The sequence below is a fragment of the Zingiber officinale genome, chromosome 11B (genome assembly GCF_018446385.1).
Source record: "Zingiber officinale cultivar Zhangliang chromosome 11B, Zo_v1.1, whole genome shotgun sequence".
NCBI classification, from domain to species: Eukaryota; Viridiplantae; Streptophyta; class Magnoliopsida; order Zingiberales; family Zingiberaceae; genus Zingiber; species Zingiber officinale.
This window is the reverse complement of record NC_056007.1, coordinates 78922488-78946967: the sequence shown is the minus strand read 5'-3', so window position 1 is coordinate 78946967 and position 24480 is coordinate 78922488. Positions and strand designations below refer to the sequence as shown.

The window sequence follows — 24480 nt, the reverse complement described above, 5'->3', positions numbered from 1 at the left end:
TAGTCTTAACTTCTGTAATCATGTTTTGAGCTTTCAACTGTTGTAAGGAACTTCTCCGCCTCTGACATTGTCAAAGAAGAGTTTGTTAATTGACGTCTATTTACCTTGGATTAACAACCATTTAAGTTGTAACCAAGTAAATTATTATATCTCCTTTATCTCTTTTATGTTATTTTTATTATTTAATTAGTGTGTGGCTTTGCTAAGTTCGTTAGCAAGAGAAGTCATAATTTTAATTTGCAGGTCATTTGTTCACCCCCCTCTAGTCGGTCCACCCAATCAAACAAGTGGTATTATAGCCAAACTGCTTTAGAAGAGTTAACTGTTGACTAAAGGAATAAGAAGAATGGCCCGATCAAATATTCACCCATCAAAGTTTGAGGGGAAGTTCGTGCTTTGCATGAGATAAATGAAGATATTTTTCAAAACCAATTTTGATATTTTATTAACAATTAAATATGATTTTTAAGCACCCAAGGATAAGAATGGAAAAGAAAAGGAATAGCACCTTGGGAACAATAAACAACATACTAACTTTATGACAAATGATAAAGTAGAATTCCATCTGCTAAGCGTACTACCTCCTTAGGAAGTCAACCGGAAGTCAACCAGATTGGTGTTAACAACTCCACTAAAGAACTCTAGGAGAAGTTCCTCACTACAATGAATTTGACTTTCTACAACGTGTAATTATGTTATACGCACCACGCATCGCACGCTGTATAATTATAAGTTGTTGAAAGTCATATGACATCGATAGTGCACGCCGCGCGCAACAATTAAGAGCATTCACAGCTTACATTGCACACTGCAGTTAAGAGCATTCCTCGCGTGCATCGCGCGCTGCAGCTATGAGCATTAACAGCGCACACTACATGCTGCGATTAAGAGCATTTGCAGCGCAAAGTGCACGCTACGATTAAGAGCATTCACAGCACGTACCATGCGATGTAATTAGAATGTGATATAATTATCAACATCATACAATTATCATTAATATTTATTTAAAATATATAATCTAAATTTAAAATTTAGACATCATTATAATTCATTTATCAAATAAAATAGAAATAAAAATTTTCAAAATACAATCAAAATGTGAATACATAATTTTTATTCATCTAATAAACATTTGAGTCAATTTTATAAATAAAACACCAATGATACATCTTTTACTTTCAAAGCTAATACAATATTAGAAATAACTGAAAAAGATTCTACTCTCGCAATTAACTAAAAAGGTTTGCTGGTGCACATGATTTTCTACCCTCTCTCTTCTTAGATTTATTATATGCCGAGGAAAGTCTGCAATGTCTTTCTTTATCCCGATAGCTTTTGATATTCTGTCCTATGAATATATGAATAGTGCACTTCTTCGATTTTGGGATTGCACCAAGAGGAACCTACAACAAGCAAACATAACTACTAATAGAAACAATTGTAGACTTGATCCAAAAGTAACAAAATCATTGAATTTAAAAAAATTAAGGATTGAAATTTTGAGAAAGGATGCATCAGTTTTATAATGATATATACTGGGATATGGAACAACTCCTTGGCTATATCATATCAGCCCAAAATTGTATAGTTAGATGTGTGTCAGTTAGTACTGAATCCATGAATTGTAGTGTTCAACATCATTTAGTATTGAATCCATCACATACACCTTATCAATGCATGTGCTGACCTATAATGAAATGCATACATTATGAAATGCTATAATGAAATGCATACATTATTGCCTATAGAAGCTAAGCATTTCCGGTCCTATTAAGCTAAATCGATAAAAAATAAATAAATCATATTCACCAAACAATAAAGTTACCACAAGGTAAAGATTAAGACAAATTTCCCTTCTGCATCAGAAATGGTATGGCAAAGAACAGTTCCTTGCCTAGGTCAATTATCAGGACCTTGTGGACAATACACGTCTATTACAACAGCTGAATATAAAAGGATATGAACCCCCACAATTGGATTCCCCTGCCATGAATAGGCAAAGTATCATTTAGGCAATATAAAGTGCAATTACAGCAGTAATAAAATAAACATATGCAGAGAAAATAAGGCTAAGGCAATATTTGGTATTTAGTCGGTGCTGACCATCTCATTTTGCTAGGGGTTCATGAACAGTTCATTCAACTGTGTTTTTGGATTGATATATGATGTGTGTGAACTGATTTTCTTGCTATTATGCAATATTTTCATGTTTGATGGCTAAGCAATATAGTAAAAGGGAACAAACTTTATCGTAGTGAAGTCACTTCTGTTGGACCAACAAGAACAGAATTTGAATTAAGAGGAACAACTTATTTGATTATAGGATCTATAGTTTGTATATTAAGAGCCCTCAGTAGGCCTTGCATTAATGAGAGGCTTTTGGGCTATGTTTACCTTAGGTGGCAATTTCAATTCTTAGTGTACTAGGTCACTTGTGTTTGAATCTGTCTCATAGAAGCAAATTTCACACATTAATACAAATAAAGCAAGTACCTTGAGCTGATTCCACCGGTCATTTAGAGAAAATAAAGGTAAAAGATGATAGAAAGGCTTAGGATCAATCAAAATTTAAGTAAAGAACATTCGTAAAGGGCTTATTTTGAGCAACTTTCTATATTCTAGATACCAAAGGCTCAGTATATAGTTAAAAGAATTAATGTTGAACAAAAAGTCATATTGTCTCTTAAACATAATAAGAACAAAATGACAATAGTTATCTAAGTCACAAATTAAAATGTGAATGTATTACCTATATGATGTGCCACACACATTGCCATGCAGATCAAGAAAAAACAGGAGCCATCCCTTCAACCCATATAACATGAATACTATAACCAAATAAGTATAGTACAACTCAACTTGGAAACAATCCAAGATCCTTTATGCCAAAGCAAGTTACCAATTTACCTGAAAGGGCAAACTGAAATCATGGTTCCAACTTCCATGAATGCATCTACTAATGAATAAATAAAGCAAGGAGAATAGTACAGATTAGCAATCCAAAAGTATTTTTCTTTTCATTGACAGGAACATTAACATGTAAAGAAGGCTCTAAAAGAAAAGTCAATTTCCCAATATCCAATTGAAGATAATTTAACAAGGGATGTGCCTATAAATGGACAAGCAGTTTTAACTTGCAAATTAATGGATAATAATGATTCATGCACTAAAATTCACTATACATGGTGGTGGTACTCTAAGAGTGTCCTCAGCATCCTTAGAGAGAATGGTCTTTCTTGCACAAGGCAATGTAGAGGTCTAAGCATATATGAGCATTTGGTCCTTCAATTTAGTGAAGCAGGTTTCTCGATCTATAAAATCAATTTTTTTCTTTCAAGAATTCATCACATATCATATGATACAATTAAACACAAACCAATCATCCTAATTGGTGAGTCTCAATGAAAGACAAACTCTCGCATTTGCGGTTGTAGTTGATTCCTCCTTGCACAATGGCTATATCTTTACAACCAAAGGAGTCGTCAGATCACTAATTCTGTAATGCATATCCATATCAATGGTTCCATGTCTGCAAACATAGAAGCTTAAATGCAGATGCACATCCAAATGATACCAAGGCTTCTTGAAAAAAAAGTTCAACATATAAATGCAAACCTTTCTCTGCATGCATAGGGCTTCAGGAGGTCCCTAAAAATCAAACATTTCTCAATACACATAGAATCGGCGGTAAACTCGATGACGACGACAAGATTCAAGTGGTAGAGAGACGGGAGATCGCGCAATGGCGAAGGGCCGAATGGGGACTAAGATGCGACGAGGCTTGGTGGGGTCGGCGACAAAAGTTGTCACGACGAGATGCTTGTGGGCGAATGAGGTTGGGGATTGTGAAGTGTGACTGTGTGAGAGCGTCGAAAATAGGGAAGAAGGGCTAGAGTGCTCGCCCATGGGTTCGGCGATGGAGGGGTTTCGATGTATGATTCGGCGCTGGCAAGATTAAAAGACATGGCCTAAGACTTTTAACAGCACGCACAAAAGGCGCGCCTTCAAAATTTTAATTTTTAAAATTATATAATATTTCTAACCATCCACTTTGCAGTTTGCATGCTCTTAAAATTTCTAATAGCATAAAAAAAATTGCAGTATTAATATTTAATATTAACCACGTATAATTTTTTTTACGCGTCGTTATTTATATTAGTATAATAGTATCCACAGTTGATTTAATTGAGCATGCCATAAACATTATTATTAACGACACGTCTTAATCATACATCTTAAATATGATTTTGAAACACCCAAAGATGAGAATGGATAAGAAAAGGAAAAACACCTTTGGAACAATAAATAACGTACCGACTTTGTAGCCAACGATAAAATAAAATTTCATCTACTAAGCATATTACCTGATCAGGAAGTCAACCAGATTGGCGCTTACAACTCCACTAAAGAATTCTGGAAGAAGTTCCTGGAGGTTTATGAAAGAACATTGGAGGCCAAACTAATAAGACGGAACCTGCTCCGAAATTAACTAACCAACCTCCGAATGAAAAAGGGAGAAAAGGTGGCTCATTTGCATGCAAAACTCAAGGAGCTGATAACTATAGACTCATCAACCTCGGAGAGACGGTAATAAATCACTAAATTCTTTTCCATGAACTCAAGAGTGGGCCTTGATTGTAGAATTCTTTTGGAGTTGATATTACTTTCATAATTCCATATTGATCTGAAGTCATTATTGTCTTGTCTGTTGCAGAATCATTCCCAAGTAGCCAAACATTTAAATTAATGCAAAAGAAAAAAGTCCAAATTTAAAATCAAACTAAAAGCAAAATAAACAAGGTAGAAACGCAGGTGTTGATATTAGTAAATGCATACCCATAGAAAGTTAAACGACACTATTATCATTCAGTGAAATGTAATGCTAGACAACAATTGTTCCTAAATATAGCAAGAACATCCACGGGCAATTCATTGCTAATGGATCATAAGATACTGTTGGTACATTTTCTAGGTTGAATGAACAATCCTTCCATCTGGTACACATTCCGTCCAGAGTATATTCAATCTGTCAAAGATGAATAAAACCCTTAGGTGGAATCAGTCAAAGAAAATTAATTTAAATAGAGTGAAAGTTCAACAGTCTCTTGGGAGAAAGTTTTACCATTCATGACCCTAAAGGTCCAAAATCCATCTAACCAATCCAGCTTTACAAGTCTAAAATGATCGATGAGTCTCATCCAATTCAAGAACTTCTAACCCATTGAGGGATTGTAAAAAACTTATGACCCCTAGGGATTCTATGCAAAATAATACTCCCTAATCCCAACACGATATAAAAATCATCCTTCCTTTGTCATCGCAAATAGTGGGTTTTAGCTCCCCAGCGGAGTAGCAGATCTCTCACAGCGGCAACAATCTGCCTCTCACCTCTCATAGAACCAAACCCATCAGGTATAAACCTAAACCTTAGCAACAAAAAATAAAGGGACCCTTCAAACACCCATTGAAAGAAAAAGGAAAGGCTATAGAGTAGTTTCATGCCTAAATCCCCAAGAAACGAGAGTAGAAGCCCAACTCTCCTTTAGCCAAACATCTTTGAAAATGATGAGGAAAACTAATGAAATATCGCAATTAAGAAAATTGGAGACATAGAGGATTAATCTTAGCACGACATAAGCTAGCTCCTACCTTGCGATTATTCTTATGAAACTAAAAGACTCTTAATTGAGCCTCAGAGACTTAATACTAAATTGGAAAAGCATCATTGATGTTTTGCACTCGTAAAAAATGAAACTAAATCTCACTAAATGACCAAATCTTTGAGACCAAGAACCTTCAAGCAAATTACAGTACCTCACCCAAAAAGTGTTTCTTGGTAAGACACTTTAGAAAGCATGCAATACGACCATAATCATAGGGAATTTAGTGGCCCATCTATTGAGAATAGCAATCCTTCAAAAGTAACTCTAATTAAAACCTAAAGGTGTCACCATTTCTTCTATAAAAAAAGCTAACAAGAAAAATAAATCTTTCAAAGCATGCCTCCTAGAAAATAATATAAGCATAGTACATTTGACATTTTGTAATTAACACAATGCAGAAGGAACAAAAATAGTGTCTTACATCTGACACTAGATATAAGAATACGTAGAATAAAGCATTCTAATAGGCGTCACATCACAATGGAAGACAATATTCCACTGCTCAAGATATAGAACTCCATATAAAAGAACTTATCTATACTCAGATTCAATATAAGTGGGATCCAATAATCTGAGAACAAGATTCAAATAAAAAATAAAAGCACGGATGAAGTCCCACAAGAACCTAACTATATTCAGATTCAAACTAATTGATTTGCCTCTTAACAATCAACATTCAGATCAAATTCAGATTCAAACTAATTGGTTTGCCCTTGTAACAATCAACATGCAGATCAAATTCTGCATATCTTGACATGCATTTTTCATTGTGTAGGATGATACTTTGTTATCACGTGCATAACAGAATTGGGACATTATGTCAATGACCAATAAAATTAAATTAGTTAAAACCTAGAAAAAGGAATCAATTTATACCATGAGAGATTAATTGAACTTCCTAATAAGTTAATTTAGAGCATGTAAATTTACTGGTACAATCTGGGGCTTGTGGCCACTCTTTCACCAAGTTTGATAGATCCAAAACCTTAATAAAAGATACAGATAGTTATAGGAAACCCTAGACCCAAAACCTAGTTCGACCCAAAACCCTAATGGAAGATCTAGTTCCTGAGAAAAGCTTTCTGTCATGGTGGGTACGGTAGATCTCCATGTCCAACAGCCCCGCTAGTGCTAGTAGGGCCGACGGGGAGGCACCGGTGGGGCCAGTGGCGTCGAGGAGACTAGTGGGGCCGGTCAAGCCGACAAGACCGGTGGCGCCGGTAGGATCGGTGGCGCCGGTAGGACAAATAGAGCCAGAAACGACATCAACATAATCGACGATAGCTTCCATGTAAGCCATAGCCACGGCTGTTACGTTGAAACGTGGATTCATGATAGAATGGGCGAGGAGGAGTTTGAGCAAGATAAGAAGGACGGAGGAGCAGGATAGAATGGACGGAAGAGGGGTTTGAGAAGGATAGGGTGGACGCAGGAAGGATTTGAGAGGAGTTTAGGGTTTTCGTCGACATAAATCTGCATGTAGCCTTAAAGAATTTTTGTTTTTTTTATTAAAATGAATTTCAAATACTTTCTAAAAATATTATTTTTCAATTTTAAATTATTAAGGGGCGTTTGGTTCTTTTCTAGGAATAGGAATCGGAATGGGAATCATTGTATTATGAAATAGGAATGGGTATGGTCATGGATATCACTCTTAAAAGTAATGTTTGATTAGTTGCATATTTTCTATCGAAATAAATCAAAAAAAAAAAAATTTACCCTTAAAGAAAAATAAGAGAAAAATTAGATGTGAGAGAAAGATAAATGTGAGAGAAAAATATGATGAAAGAGAATGATGACAGAAAAAGTATAATGAGAAAGAATGGAGAGAGAAAAATTGTGATCAGAGAAAATGAGTAAAGAGTGTGATAGGAAAGAGCATGATAAGAGAAGATGATAGAGAAAATATGATGTGAGAGAAAGTATGATGGGAGAGGATGAAAAGAGAGAAAATGTAATGAGAAAAATTGAGGAGAGAGAGTGTGATGAGAGATTGAAGAGAGAAAGTATGGTGAGAGAGAAAATGTGATGAGAGAAAAAGAGAATAGTGAATGTGATGGGAGAGATTGAGGAGAGAGAAAGTATGATGAGAGAGAAAGTGTGTTGAGGAAAAAAAAGGAAGGAGTGTGGTAAGAGAGATTGAGGAGAGAGAAAGTGTGATGAGAGCGAAAGTGTGACGAGAAAAAAAAAGAAAAGAGAGTGCGATGGGAGAAAGTGAGGAGAGAGAAAGTATGATGAGGAAAAAAGATAGAAGAGAGTGCGATGGAAAAGATTGATAAGAGAGAAAGTATGATGAGGAAAAAAGATAGAAGAGAGTGCGATGGAAAAGATTGATGAGAGAGAAAGTATGATGAGAGAGAAAATGTAATGAGAAAAAAAGAGGAAAGAAAATGTGATAGGAGAGATTAAGGAGAGAGAAAATATGTGATAAAATGATGAGAGAAAAAATATGATAAGAGAGAAAATATGATGAGAGAGAACAAGGAGAGAGAAGTGATATGAATGAAAAAATAAATAAATATATTTTGATATTTGATATTAAGTGAGAAAATTTTAGTTTTAGGTCAATGGTATTTTTAGAATAATGGAATATTTTGATTGATGAAAATAGGATAATGACTCATTAAAGGGGAGGTACATGGAAATGAGTTATTACCCAATTTCAAGGATTCATTCCCTTATTTTTATTCTTATTCATATAATCCAAACATTAACAATGGTAATCAATTATTCTCATTCTCATTCCCCACTCTTATTCCCCTAAACCAAACGCCCCCTAAAAAAAAGAAATGGAAAAAAAAATTAAAAACTTTATTTTAAAAGGTGATATTCATTAAATAATTAATTTTGCAACAGTAAAAAGATATTTTATAAAATAAAATTTAATTTAAAAAAAATAAACATTTGTCATTAACAATATTTATACTAATAAATTCAAAGGTATTAAAAAGTTAATAATAAATATTACTTAAGTTTGAAATTTCTAAATTGGAAATTGAAAATAACCAAATCTCACCCAACAAAACAAAACAAAATAATTAAGGTGTGTTTGTTTATGCTTTATTCTTATTTTCAAGAAAACATACGTTTTTTAAAAAATAATATTTGATTTGTATTTTTTATATTTTCTAAAAAAATATTTTGAAACAATAAAGACTGATAAAAAATAATTTTCTATATTTTGCGCAAATCAAACACACCTTATTCTCCTTAGAACTAAAAAGTAAGAAAACTTTTTTTTTTAATTATTTACTGTGAGGATAAGTGAAAGAATAATTCTAATGTAAAATACCAGATCCGATTACACTTTGGATTTCCCTCTCAGCGAACCAAATGGAGGGAGGTTCAAATTTGGGGATCAAACTTGAAACTCAACGTTGGACCCACTGGTGCCACCTCATCAGCTCCACCTCTCGTCAAATTTGAATTTTTGAAATGCTTGGGAATTTGAAAGCTCCCTCTTGGACGTGAGTGGGCACCACCAATGAGAGCTTTGACTTTGAAATTAAGTTGCAAACCTTTTCCTCGCAGCAAAGCTACTCCACGCTACCGCCCAAAGCAGGCCTCCGTGCATTTTGAAATTCAAATTTCGAAATTGGATGGTTGAGTCTCCCTCCCAAATCAACTTTCTTTTTGAGGTTTCTGCTGCCATCTTCACCAGAAAATAGAATCTTGACCATTTTGGGTGAAGCAGTTTTGTCCATGCCTCCTCTCCGACGAGATGATAAAGCTAAATGTCATTATGTTCGGTCGATCTTTGCCATCCGAGCACTTCTTGTGCTCGGTCGATCACGCTCGGTTGGTCTTATACTAAAAGGAGATGATAAAGTTAAATGACTTTATATTCGGTCGGCCTTTGCTGTCCAAGCGTATACGGGCACCTTTTATGCTCGATCGGTCTTATATTAAAAGAAGATGATAAGACTAAATACGTATACGCTCGGTCGACGTTTGTCGTCCAAGCGTATACGAGCACTTTTTGTGCTCGGTCGGCCACGCTCGGTCGGTATTGTACTGAAAGGAGATGATAAGGTTAAATGCCTTTACGCTCGGTCGGCCTTTGCCGTCCGACCGTATACGAGCACTTTTTGTGCTCGGACGGCCATGCTCGGTCGGTCTTATACTAAAAGGAGATGATAAATCTAAATGTCTTTACGCTCGGTCAACCTTTGTCGTCCGAACGTATACGAGCGCTTCTTGTGTTCGGTCGGCCACGCTCGGCCGGTCTTATACTGAAAGGAGATGATAAGGTTAAATGTCTTTACGCTCAGTCGGCCTTTGCCATTCGAGCATATACGATAGGGCTGTAAATGAACCAAGCGTTCGTGAACAAGCTTGGTGTTCGGCTTGGTAAGCGCTTGTTTATGTTCGTTCAATATACATAAGATTAATTAAACAAACAAGCTTGAACAGCTCATTAAGCTAAACAAACAAGCTTGAACACATGTGTTTAGCTCGTTAACGTTCGTGAACAACGTTCGTGAACAACGTTTGTGAATAATGTTCACGAACCATATTTATTAATAAAACTCTTTTCAATATGCTAAATAAACAATAAAATAAAAATAAATAAATAAATTTAAATTATCAATCTTAATAACCAATCAAACAATTAAAAGTTTCAAACAATCAAACAAGCTTGAATTGAGAGCTTGATAACATCTAAACGAACCAAGCTCAAACCAAGCTCAAGCCAAGCTTGAATTGAGAGCTTGATAACATCTAAACGAACCAAGCTCAAGCTCGTAAAAAATAAACCAAGCCAAGATTGAACACTCATTTCAAAAGCTTGGTTCATTTTAAACTCGGCTCGACTCGGCTCAGTTATCTTATCAAACAAACTTGAACACCCCAAAGCTCGGCTCGTTTACAACCCTAATATACGAGCGCTTCTTGTGCTTGGTCGTCCACGCTCGGCTGGTCTTATACTGAAAGGAGATGATAAGGTTAAATGTCTTTATGCTCAGTCGGCCTTTGCCGTCCAAGCGTATACAAACATTTTTTGTGCTCGAAAAATTACTTTGGAGCTCTCTTAGTTAATATTATTGTTTAGTAATTTGATCATTGGAACTCAAGCTCTCAATATCAATTGCATAAGATACGGAACGAAGAGTATTTAGAAGCATTTGGTGAAAATATAGAAAGGAAACTATATATATATATATATATATATATATATATATATATATATATATATATCAGGCTCAGATAGTCATGGCCGACCGAGCACAAAAAGTGACCGTATATGTTCGGACGGCAAAGACCGATCGAGCGTAAAGGCATTTAGTCTTATCATCTCCTTTCAATATAAGACCGGCAGAGCGTGGCCGACCGAGCACAAAAAGTGCTCGCATACGCTCGGACGGCAAAGGTCGACCGAGTGTAAAGACATTTAACCTTATCATATCCTTTTAGTATAAGACCGGCCGAGCATGGCTGACCGAGCATAAAAAATGCTTGTATGCGCTCGGACGGTAAAGGCCGACTGAGCATAAAGACATTTAGTCTTATCATCTTCTTTCAATATAAGACCGGCCGAGCATGGTCGACCGAGCACAAGAAGCGCTCGTATACGCTCGGACGACAAAGGCCGACTAAGCGTAAAGGCATTTAGCATTATCATCTCCTTTCAGTATAAGACCGGCCGAGCATAGCCGACCAAGCATAAGAAGCGCTCGTATACGTTCGGACGGCAAAGGCTGGCCGAGCGTAAAGACATTTAGATTTATCATCTCCATTTAGTATAAGATCGGCCGAGCATGGCTGACCGAGCACAAAAAGTACTCGTATACGGTCGGACGACAAAGGCCAACCGAGCATAAAGGCATTTAACCTTATCATCTCCTTTCAGTACAATACCGACCGAGCGTGGCCGACCGAGCACAAAAAGTGCTCGTATACACTCGGACGACAAACGTCGACCGAGCATAAAGGTATTTAGTTTTATCATCTCCTTTTAATATAAGACCGATCGAGCATAAAAAGTGTCCGTATACGCTTGGACGGCAAAGGCCGACCGAACATAAAGTCATTTAACTTTATCATCTCCTTTTAGTATAAGACCAGCCGAGCGTGATCTACCGAGCACAAGAAGCGCTCGTATACGCTCGGACGGCAAAGATCGGCCGAACATAAAGACATTTAGCTTTATCATCTCACCAGAGAGGAGGCATGGACAAAACTGCTTCACCCAAAATGGTCAAGATTCTATTTTCTGGTTGAAAGATGGCAGCAGAGACCTCAAAAAGAAAGCTGATTTGGGAGGGAGACTCAACCATCCAATTTCGAAATTTGAATTTCAAAATGCACGGAGGGCTATTTTGGACGGTAGCGTGGAGTAGCTTTGCTGCGTGGAAAAGGTTTGCAACTTAATTTTCAAAGTCAAAGCTCTCATTGGTGGTGCCCACTCACGTCCAAGAGGGAGCTTACAAATTCCCAAGAATTTCAAAAACTCAAATTTGACGAGAGGTGGAGCTGATGAGGTGGCACCAGTGGGTCCAACGTTGAGTTTCAAGTTTAATCCCCAAATTTGAACCTCTCTCCATTTGGTTCGCTAAGAGGGAAATCCAAAGTGTAATCGGATCTGGTATTTTACATTAGAATTATTCTTTCACTTATCCTCGCAGTAAATAATTAAAAGAAAAGTTTTCTTACTTTTTAGTTCTAAGGAGAATAAGGTGTGTTTGATTTGCGCAAAATATAGAAAATAGAAAATTATTTTTTATCATTCTCTATTGTTTCAAAATATTTTTTTAGAAAATCAATATAAAAAATACAAACCAAATATTATTTTTTAAAAAGCGTATGTTTTCTTGAAAATAAGAATAAAGCATAAACAAACGCACCTTAATTACTTTGTTTTGTTTTGTTGGGTGAGATTTGCTTATTTTCAATTTCCAATTTAGAAATTTCAAAACTTAAGTAATATTTATTATTAACTTTTTAATACCTTTGAATTTATTAGTATAAATATTGTTAATGACAAATGTTTATTTTTTTAAATTAAATTTTATTTTATCAAATATCTTTTTACTGTTGCAAAATTAATTATTAAATGAATATCACCTTTTAAAATAAAGTTTTTACTTTTTTTCCCATTTCTTTTTTTTAATAATTTAAAATTGAAAAAAAATATTTTTAGAAAGTATTTGAAATTCATTTTAATAAAAAAACAAAAATGCTTTAAGTCTACATGCAGATTTATGCGGACGAACGCCCTAAACTCCTCTCAAATCCTTCCTGCGTCCACCCTATCCTTCTCAAACCCCTCTTCCGTCCATTCTATCCTGCTCCTCCGTCCATCTTATCTTGCTCAAACTCCTCCTCTACCCATTCTATCATGAATCCACGTTCCAATGTAACAGCCGTGGCTATAGCTTACATGGAAGCTATCGCCGATTATGTTGATGTCGTTTCTGGCTCCATCGGTACTACTGGGGCCACCTGTCCTGTCGGCCTCACCGGCCCCACTGGTCTCCTCGCCGCCACTGGCCCCACCGGCACCACCGGCCCCGCCGGCCCTGCCGACACTAGCAGGGCTGTTGGACATGGAGATCTACCGCACCCACCATGACAGAAAGTTTTATCAGGAACTAGATCTTCCGTTAGGGTTTTGGGTCGAACTAGATTTTGGGTCTAGGGTTTCCTATAACTATCTGTATCTTTTATTAAGGTTTTGTATCTACCGAACTTGGTGAAAGAGTGGCCACAAGCCCCAGATTGTACCAATAAATTTACATGTTCTAAATTAACTTATTAGGAAGTTCAATTAATCTCTCATGGCATAAATTGATTCCTTTTTCTAGGTTTTAACTAATTTAATTTTATTGGTCATTGACATATAATGTCTCAATTCAGTTATGCACGTGATAACAAAGGATCACCCTACACAATGAAAAATGCATGTCAAGATATGCAGAATTTGATCTACATGTTGATTGTTACAAGGGCAAACCAATTAGTTTGAATTTGAATTTGATCTGCATGTTGATTGTTAAGGGGCAAATCAATTAGTTTGAATCTGAATATAGTTAGGTTCTTGTGGGACTTCATCCGTGCTTTTATTTTTGATTTGAATCTTGTTCTCAGATTATTGGATCCCACTTATATTGAATCTGAGTATAGATAGGTTCTTTTATATGGAGTTATATATCTTGAACAGTGGAATATTGTCTTCCATCGTGATGTGACGCCTATTAGAATGCTTTATTCTCCGTATTCTTATATCTAGTGTCAGATGTAAGATACCATTTTTGTTCCTTCTGCATCGTGTTAATTACAAAATGTCAATGTACTATGCTTATATTATTTTCTAGGAGGCATGATTTGAAAGATTTATTTTTCTTATTAGCTTTTTTATAGAAGAAATGGTGACACCTTTAGGTTTTAATTAGAGCTACTTTTGAAGGATTGTTGTTCTCAATAGATGGGCCACTAAATTCCCTATGATTATGGTCGTATTGCATGCTTTCTAAAGTGTGTCTTATCAAGAAACACTTTTTGGGTGAGGTACTGCAATTTTCTTGAAGGTTCTTGGTCTCAAAGAATTGGTCATTTAGTGAGATTTAGTTTCATTTTTCATGAGTGCAAAACATCAATGATGCTTTTCCAATTTAGTATTAAGTCTCTGAGGCTCAATTAAGAGTCTTTTAGTTTCATAAGAATAATCACAAGGTAGGAGCTAGCTTCTGTCGTGCTAAGATTGATCCTCTAGGTCTCCAATTTTCTTAATTGCGATATTTCATTATTTTTCCTCATCATTTTCAAAGATGGTTGGCTAAAGGAGAGTTGGGCTTCTACTCTCGTTTCTTGGGGATTTAAGCATGAAACTACTCTATAGCCTTTCCTTTTCTTTTAATGGGTGTTTGAAGGGTCCCTTTTGTTTTTTGTTGCTAAGGTTTAGGTTCATAACTGATGGGTTTGGATCTATGTGAGCTGAGAGGCAGATTGTTGCCGCTGTGAGAGATCTGCTACTCCGCTGGGGAGCCAAAATCCAATATTTGCGATGACAGAGGGATGATTTTTATATCGTGTTGGGATTAGGGAGTATTATTTTGCATAGAATCCCTAGGGGTCATAAGTTTTTTACAATCCATTTCAATCCTCTACAATCCCTCAATGGGTTAGAAGTTCTTGAATTGGATGAGACTCATCGATCATCTTAGACTGGTAAAGCTGGATTGGTCAGATGGATTTTGGACCTTTAGGGTCATGAATGGCAAAACTTTCTCCCAAGAGGCTGTTGAACTTCCATTCTATTTAAATTAATTTTCTTTGACTGATTCCACCTAAGGGTTTCAGTCATCTTTGACAGATTGAGTACACTCTGGACGGAATGTGTACCAGATGGGAGGATTGTTCATTCAACCTGGAAATGTACCAATAGTATCTTATGATCCATTAGCAATGAATTGCCAGTGGATGTTCTTGCTAAATTTAGGAACAATTGTTGTCTAGCATTACATTTCACTGGATGATAGTAGTGCCGTTTAACTTTCTATGGGTATGCCTTTACTAATATCAACACCTGTGTTTCTACCTTGTTTATTTTGCTTTTAGTTTGATTTTAAATTTGGACTTTTTTCTTTTGCATTAATTTAAATGTTTGGCTACTTGGGAATGATTCTGCAACATACAAGACAATAATGACTTCAGATCAATATGGAATTATGAAAGTAATATCAACTCCAAAAGAATTCCTGGCCAGAGAAACAAGTGATGGCATGATGGTATGCTCTTTTATATAAGAAAACTGTTGTTGCATTCAACTGCTTCCTATGATTGTGAGAATTGAGATGGTACAATTTATTTATTAGGTTACCTTATAAAATGTTGTAGGTAAATGTAGTTGAGGGACTCAAACTTTATGAGAAATTTCTGGATAGCTCAGAAGTCACTGAACTTGTTTCCTTAGCTAATGAAATGAGAGCTTCTGGTCACAGAGGAGAACTTCCAGGTAGGCATACTCTTTCTTTGGCTTTATGTATTCAAGGCAAATCTTCTTAGCTTCAGAGGCCACCTTTTAACAAGCCACACTGCTATTTTTAATATGACCTAGATGTTGCTTCCGTGGTTGTATTCCCACAAACTTTGCACAGCAGAGTATGTAAATCGTTCTTGTTGTAGAGTTTTAAATTGATTTAAACCAATAAGATAACAACAAAGGAAAATTAATTGAGAGGACAAGGTAAAAAAATAAGCTAAAAGTAACTTGATGTTGAGTACAGATTGGGACTTGATGTTGAATTTGAATTCAGAGTGCAGCACTAGCTCAATGCATAATTCAAAGTTATTATGCCTAATGTCTTCAATAATATTATGCCTTGAACTAGTGCTGCACTCTGAATTCAAATTATTTCCAATCATCAGTGCTCAACAGTGTTCTTAATGCACTCTGAATTCTAATTCAACATCAAGTTCCAATCTGTTCTTATAACTTCAACATCAACATCAACGAAATAAGCTTATTTATAACTTCAAAGTTCCAATCTGTTATTATGCCTAAGCAATTATTATAACTTCAAAGTCCAATCTGTTCCACTCTGAAATAAGCTATGTGTTTCAGAGCTAAGTTGGAACAGATTGGAACAGAGTTGAACAGATTGGAACAGATTTCAACGGCTGCACACAAATCAACAGTTAAACTCACGCAGAAACGGCGGCAGAACTTGGGGCGTCGCCGGTCGCGGGGGTGGAAGATGGCGCCGTCGGGGACGCTGGAGGCCGTCGGGGAGGGGTTAGGGCTTTGAAATCTGTGGGCCAGTTGGATGATGGCGGCGGCGGACAGCGGAGGTGGATGATGGCGAGAGGTTAGGGCTTGGGCGAGGTGGAAGATGACTCCGGCGGATGATGGCGAGAGGTTAGGGCGAGGTGGAAGAGGGCGCCGGCGGATGATGGCGAGAGGCTAGGGCTTGCAAACTGGTTGCTTCCGTGGTTGTATTCCCACAAACTTTGCACAGCAGAGTATGTAAATATTCTTGTTGTAGAGTTTTAAATTGATTTAAACCAATAAGATAACATCAAAGGAAAATTAATTGAGAGGACAAGGTAAAAAAAATAAGCTAAAATAGACTATGGAGAAGAGGATAAAGGTACCTCATTGTGAGGAGTATGACCTTAAAGAGAATTGTGGAAAAAAAAAGGGAGAAAATAGACACAAATATGGAAACAAATAAAGGATTGAAAATAAATGCTGAAGTTTAGGAATATCTGAGAAAAAGAAACAAAAGAAGAGAGAGAACAAACCTAGATAAGACAAGAAAGAAAATCTAGCTGGAAATTGGCCAGCGTCGTATGAAGAGGGAGTCTTGGTGTCAATAGAAGCAGGAGGTTTGGATGAATTGGGGTGTCGAGTGACAGATTATAAATTTAGGTTTAATTTTTATTAACAAATAAACCCATCACTTACTATAACTTGATTTCTCACTGTAAACTCCATGTGCTGTTCAACCAGACGCCTGAGTTTCCTAGGCAGCCAAAGTGGTCCTGCTAGGCTGACTTTTAAAACACCTCCTGCTTACGAGGGGCCGTCTATCACAATGATCTTATGTAATGCTTTCTTCACTACATTGGTTTAACATAAATAGCATTGACTGATAAGAGAAGGTAAGAGTTTATGCAGTATTAGTCAGTGTTGAGAAAACTGGACCGGACCGGCCGGTCCGACCGGTTGAACCGTGAACCAGCCCTTGATCCGGTCCGATCTACCATTAAAGCCGAAAAATACAAAAAACCGGTCAAAACCGTTGAAACCCGCTTAAAACCGGTTAAAACCGTTCGAAATTGATTAAAATCGCTGATTTAATAAGGATTGAAGCATGATTTTTAATTATTGAAATATATATATATATATATATATATATATATATAACAGTTGAACCACCGGTTCGATCGGTCAAACTTTAAAAACCTCGATCCGATCATCGTACCGGTTAAGTGACCGGTCCAGTTTTCAAAACATGGGTATTAGTTCAGTTTTTTGGACTTCCATGAATGACTATTTATCTATACACTGGACTACTTTCTTCTTTTAGGTTCACATCATTGCCATGTGTTGGATAGAGCATTTGCTGGGTTTTGTTTTGTTTCCTTTTCTTCTAAAGGAACTTATCTTTTAAGGAAAAAATTCAAAATTAGTTCAAGAGCCTTTTAGAAATAATACAAATATCACTACCATTTTTTACATGCTATCATAATTAAAAACACAGGGCAACCACTTGTAACACTGAAAAGACCAATGAAGGGGCATGGTAGAGAGATGATTCAGCTAGGTGTTCTCATTAACGAAGAACCTATAGAAGATGGAAATACAATTCTGACCTCTGGAGGTAATTGTTAAAAACAAATTTTAGTATTTATTCTCTTCAAATGTATATAAATCCTTGATAGGGAAAATATTATTTTCTAGAGAGGAAGATAGAGGTCATTCCTAGCCTGCTTGATAGTATCTTTGACTGCTTGGTTCAGCTGCAAGTTTTGCCAGCGAAACTTGATTTTTGCTTGATTGACTTTTTCCATGAGGTGTGTTTTCTAATGTTATTGTTCTTCGTGAATTTGTTTGAGTTAGCTGACATTTGTTCTTATTATAACGGGGGATTTTTCACTACCTCACACATGTCCATCTTGGTATGGTAGGCCACTTTGTAATTTATTTTGACTGATTGTGACATTGTATATGGCCGAACAATGAGCTCAGATCATAGGGGAGACTACAATGGTTCTCTGAAACTCAACATCACACCAGGGTATATTTTTTTTCACTAGTTTTACTCATTTACGAGTTTCAATTTTTTTATTGTCATTTCTTAAATGATTGAAATTATTGGATTTGGTTTCTATGTTTTAAAATTCTATGATAAATGTCAGAGGTAAGTCGATCTGAGTCATTTAATTATCTCCTTACAACATGGGCAATTTCGTATTCACTTTACCCAGACATAGGATTTTCCAAAGAGATATTCTTGAGTTGGCCTCTACTTGGAAACTAATTTGAATTGTCAATCACTTGATTTTATTTATTTTTTCCCTTTCAAAATGGTGGCATGATGACTTGTCAGAAAAGTGGATGTAAATTCCACATCACTACACTATTTTAGATTTATGACCTATTCATCTCCGGCAAAAAGCGATTTATTTGTCCTAATGCCACTACCAACTCACCTCTAGATTAACACAGAAAAGATAAATCATAGATGACTACTAGTCATTTGTGGAGGTGGTTAAGACATGAGGGAGATCATGCTTGGACATGTTGAATTTCGACCTCAAGACTTTATGTGATAACATTTCATGTCTTAACTACCGTATCGTCTCAAAAGAACTATTCATCTCAATAAAATGCTCATGGGAGAAGAGGAGAGCTTCCCTTTTGAAGAGCTCTCCCTCAAAATTAATGCAGAGGAATCCAAAATGAAAGAGATTTCAACCCCCAAATTGGGCAAATGCTTTCTTCTCTTGGGAATTAACATGAAATCCCCTATTTACCCTTCCTGTCGAGCTTAGTGGAGGGCTTGAGCCAGTGTCACAAGCGAGGGTGTCTAGTCAACGAGGTAATAGACAAGCTCGGTGAGATAGTGAATGAGGCAAGGTTGCATTTTCTCCTTTCCAATCCTCTAGAAAGACGAGTAAATGGGGATGGAGTTTTTGCCCCTCTTCTCTACTCCTATCCTTTCTCATCTCTCCTCTCCTCTCCTCTCCTCTCCTCTGCGGGTGGTAAATTAAGCCTTTGGTGTTTTTCACATTGAGTCCTCTATATACATGCAATTATCTCTTCATAACAAAAGCAATATAATATTTACAACCAGCAAATTTATCCATGAAAAATAGTTCTTTCTCGTCTTTTTTATATGAAATGTTTAAACGTGAAAATAAATTTGGGAATTAGGAAAAAGTAAGGGCTTGAAATGTTGTCTGGTATCAATGATTGTCACCCATCTCAAAATGGGTTAATTCGATCCTATCTATATAGGTAGTGCTTCAACCTTTCACATTAGGATGATAAAACCCATATTTAAATAATGAATTTCATCATCTCATCATGAGAACTTGAGACATTATCTGTATGAGGTACCTATCTAGTCTGACGGTATATTACTAGATAATTTTCTCGACAACCAAGATATGAGGTAATTTCCTATTTTAGATCTCCTGAATTGAGCTGCTTTTCCCCCTCCTCTCACCCCCACTGCCAGGCTCCAGCTGTTATTTTTGACCTTTATGTCCTTTCCCATAAAATTAAATAAAAATGAAATTAAATAAAAAATAAACAAATACATGAAAAAAAATAAACAAAATTAAACACCTGCAAAAAAATAAATAATTGTTAGGAAAAAAAATTAAATAAAACTCAATATTTAAAAAATTAGTGGATGTGATGTATAAAATCCTTAGTTTTAATTTAAATCCTTTTTATTTTAATAAAACTAAATCGTTATTTTAATTTAGTCCCCTTAGTTCTATTTAATGTATTATAAATCCTTTTTATTAAGTTTTATTTTAAGTTTTATTATCATTATTTAATAAAACTAATGATAATCGTTTTCTTAAAAAATTTATAAGTATGAATGAAAAAGATAATAAATATAATTGATTAAAAATGAAACTAAATAAAAAATTTTTAAAAAAAATACATGAAAAAAATAATAAATAAAATTGATTAAAAAATAAATTTTTAAAAAATAAAAAAATACAAGTATTATTGATGAAAAAATAATAAATAAAATTGATTAAAAAATAAAACTAAATAAAATTAAAGAAAATTAAAAAATATATAGGTATTAATGAAAAATAATAATAAACTAAATTAATTAAAAATAAAAATAAAAACAAACTAAAGAAGAAAGAGGGTAGAAATGTAATTTACATGGGAGAGAGAGAGAGAGAGAGAGAGAGGTGGGGGGAGGTGGGCGGTGTAGGGGGTGGGAAAAGAAACTTCCTGAGCTCAGTTAGGCTCATTGTTCACGCGGTACAAACACATTATAGCAGTATTATACTTCTGACTTAATTTTTGGATTTGGTTGTGTCATTTTTGTTGGTTGCTACTCGGAAAGCTTAGAGGTTTCATTGTACAAAAATTTTGTACAAAGGTCTGAACCTTTTCCTAGCTACCATGTGTTCTTTTAAATTAAATTTTGGATCGCCTGCGGAACTTAACACGTTTGATCCAAAACTTAATCTATTTGTTCTTTTAGGTTTTGACTTGGATCTCCTGCGGAACTTAACACGTTCGACCCAAATCACCTTAAGTTATTAATTTCATTAAATATTAATTTCCATAATTGGTTCCCAGTACTGACGTGGCGAGGCACATGGCCTTCTTGGATATGGGAGCAACCACCACCGACTAGACAAAACCTTTTATAGAAAATTAATATTTAATTTCCTAAAATAACTTTAGGTTAACCAAAAAGAACAATCAAATCACAAGGAAAAATAAAACAAAAGTACACAACTTCGAAAAACATATTCGAAATACTAGAATCGTAAGCCTCTTGTATTTGGTATTATTTCCAAAAATAACTAGTATGATGCGGAAAGAAAAATACTAGTTATACCTTTTAGAAAGACCTCTTGATCTTCTACCGTATTCCTCTTCTAACCTCGGACGTTGTGTGGGCAACGATCTTCCGAGATGAGAATCCACCAAAGCACCTTCTCCTTTCTTGAAGTTTCGGCCAAGCACAAAGCTTCCAAAAGATGAAGATCTTTTCCACCAACCAAGCTCCAAGGGATACAAGCTTTCTCTCCTTCTTCTTCTTCTCCAAGTAGTATCCGGCCACCACAAGAGCTCCAAGCAAATAGAAAGGTTCGACCACCAAGAGGAGAGGAGAGAAAGAGGGTCGGCCACACCACCAAGGAAAAGAGGGAGAGAAATAATAGAGTTTTTCACTATGAAGCCTTCTCTACCCCTCTTTTATAATCCTTGGTCTTGGCGAATAAGGAAAATTTAATAAAAATTTCCTTAATTCTTTTCCATTGAAAAGGAAAAATTATTTAATTAAAATAATTTTCTTTCTCAATTCTATTTGGCCGGCCACATAAAAGCTTTTAATTAATTAAAACTTCCTAATTTGTCTCCAGAAATTTATAAAATTTCTCTAATAATTTAATCCCTTCATGATTGGTTTATAAAAAGGAAATTTAATAAATTAAAATCTTTCTTTTAAACATGTGGATAAAAAGAAAGTTATCTCTAAAAATTAAAATCTCATTTAATCTACAAATAAGGAAAGATATCAAATCTTTTCTCAACCTTTTATAGAAACTAATAAAAGAGAATTATTAATTTTTAAACTTTCTTTTAAATCATGAACATGGTTAAAAAGGAAAGTTTTCTTAAAATTTAAAATCCTCCTTTAATCAACAAATAAGGAAAGATTTCAAATTTTAAACTCTCTTTTAAACTTGTAGATGCTTTACAAATAAGGAAAGTTTTTACCAAAAATTAAAATCATCCTTTTAAACTACAAATAAGGAAAGAGATTAATCTCTTCTCTTAATCTTTTGTAGAAAACTATAAAAGGAAATTTTTAATTTTTAAACTCTCTTTTAAAATCATGATATCCACATAAGAAATAATTTTAATAAAAATCCTTTTTAATATTCTAGTGGTGGCCACCCAAGCTTGGGACCCAAGCTTTGGCGACCACATGACTCATCCACTTGATCTTGGCGACCCTAGCTTGGGTTCCAAGCTAGTTTGGCCGGCCCATGGATGGGTAAGAAGGTGGGTATCGGTGGGTATAAATCTCTATATACTAGAGGCTACGATAGGGACTGAGAGGAGGAATTGGTTTTGGTCTCGATGAAATTAAGCATCCGTGTTGGCCCGAACACACAACTAATTTCATCAATAATAATTCATTCCACTAAAGAACTATTATTGAACTACGCACCAATCCCAAATTACATTTGGGCTCCTTCTTATTATGAGCGTGTTAGTCTCCCTGTGTTTAAGATATCGAATGTCCACTAATTAAGTGAGTTACTGACAACTCATTTAATTAATATCTAAGTCCAAGAGTAGTACCACTCAACCTTATTATCATGTCGGACTAAGTCCACCTGCAGGGTTTAACATGACAATCCTTATGAGCTCCTCTTGAGGACATTATCAACCTAGTATCTCTAGGACACAGTTTCCTTCTATAATCAACAACACACACTATAAGTGATACCATTTCCTAACTTATCGGGTTTATTGATTTATCGAACTAAATCTCACCCATTGATAAATTAAAGAAATAAATATCAAATATATGTGCTTGTTATTATATTAGGATTAAGAGCACACACTTCCATAATAACTGAGGTCTTTGTTTCTTTATAAAGTCAGTATAAAAGGAACGACCTCAAATGGTCCTACTCAATACACTCTAAGTGTACTAGTGTAATCATATAGTTAAGATAAACTAATACCTAATTACACTACGACCTTCCAATGATTTGTTCCTTTCCATCTTGGTCGTGAGCTACTGTTTATAATTTATAAGGAACCGATAACATGATCTTTTGTATGTGACACCACACACCATGTTATCTACAATATAAATTAATTGAGCAACTACATTTATCATAAATGTAGACATTTGACCAATGCGATTCTTATTTCTAGATTAATGTTTATACCAAAAGCTAGGCTTTTAGTATACACTCTAACAATCTCCCACTTATACTAAAAGACTAAGCTGCCATATCTGCTGCCATACATCTGATTCCCAACCCTTCAACATGTCCATCAAAAGCTCTTGCCTTAAGGACCTTAGTGAAAAGATCTATAGGTCATCACCTGATGCAATCTAGGCAGCAACAACTTCTCCTCGTTTACACGATTTCTCGTATTGGGTGGTACTTGCGCTCTATTGTGTTTACTTGCCTTATAGACTTATGGTTTCTTCGAGTTTGATACTGCACCAACATTATTACATTAAATTGTCACAATCTTTGGACAAACCAGAAATCATATCTAAGTCTATCTTGAGGTTATTGAGTCATTCAGCTTTTATGGCTACCTCAGAGGCTTGCCATATACTAAGCTTCTATGGTGGAGTCCAGAAAAACACCTATGCTTATCACTCTTCCATAGTTATGACTATACCTCCTAAAGTAATCACAAAACCCCGAGGTTGACTTATTATTATCCCTATCCGATTGGAAGCCAAAATCCATGCAACCCACTAGGACCAAATTAACTGCCTTCTAAGCTAGCATATAATCTCTAGCGCCTCTAAGGTACTTTAATATATGCTTTACTACAGTCCAATGTCCTTGTCAAGGGTTACTTTGATATCTGCTAACTATGCCCTTGGCAAAACAAATTTCAGATCTCGTGCATAGCATACATTAGGTTGTCTAACTGCCGAAGCATAAAGAACTGCCTACATGTCCTCAATCTCCTTTAATGTCATCGGAGACATCTCTTTAGATAAAGACACTCCATGCTTAAAAGGTAAGAAACCTTTTGAGGAGTTTTGCATGCTTAAAACGAGCAAGGATTTTTCCGATGTATCAAGCTTGGAATAAATATATTTTTTCTTGTGATCCCTTATTACTTTGATCTTAAAAATATATACATTCTCCCAAGTCCTTTATATCGAATTATTTGGACAACCATACCCCTACTTCTGACAACATTTTGATATTGTTTCCAACTACCAAAAATGTTATCTACGTAAAGTACAAGAAATACCACCACGTTTCCATCACATCTTTTGTATATACAAAACTTTATCCGTTTACTCAATAAATCCATAGGTGTGGATTACTTTGATAAACTGGATGTTCCAAGACCTTGAAGCTTTGTATCAGTCCATAGACTGAT

General features: G+C 35.5%; 1 long non-coding RNA gene across 1 annotated transcript; it reads right to left on the bottom strand.

The window, feature by feature from the left end:
- Nucleotides 1-1051: 1051 nt before the first annotated feature.
- LOC122033599 lies at nt 1052-16773 on the bottom strand. The gene is made up of 4 exons (XR_006126586.1): nt 16312-16773; nt 2750-2907; nt 1826-1983; nt 1052-1403 (listed from the first exon to the last, which is right to left on the bottom strand). It is a non-coding gene; the product is annotated as an uncharacterized LOC122033599 (long non-coding RNA).
- Between the last annotated feature and the right edge of the window lie 7707 nt (nt 16774-24480).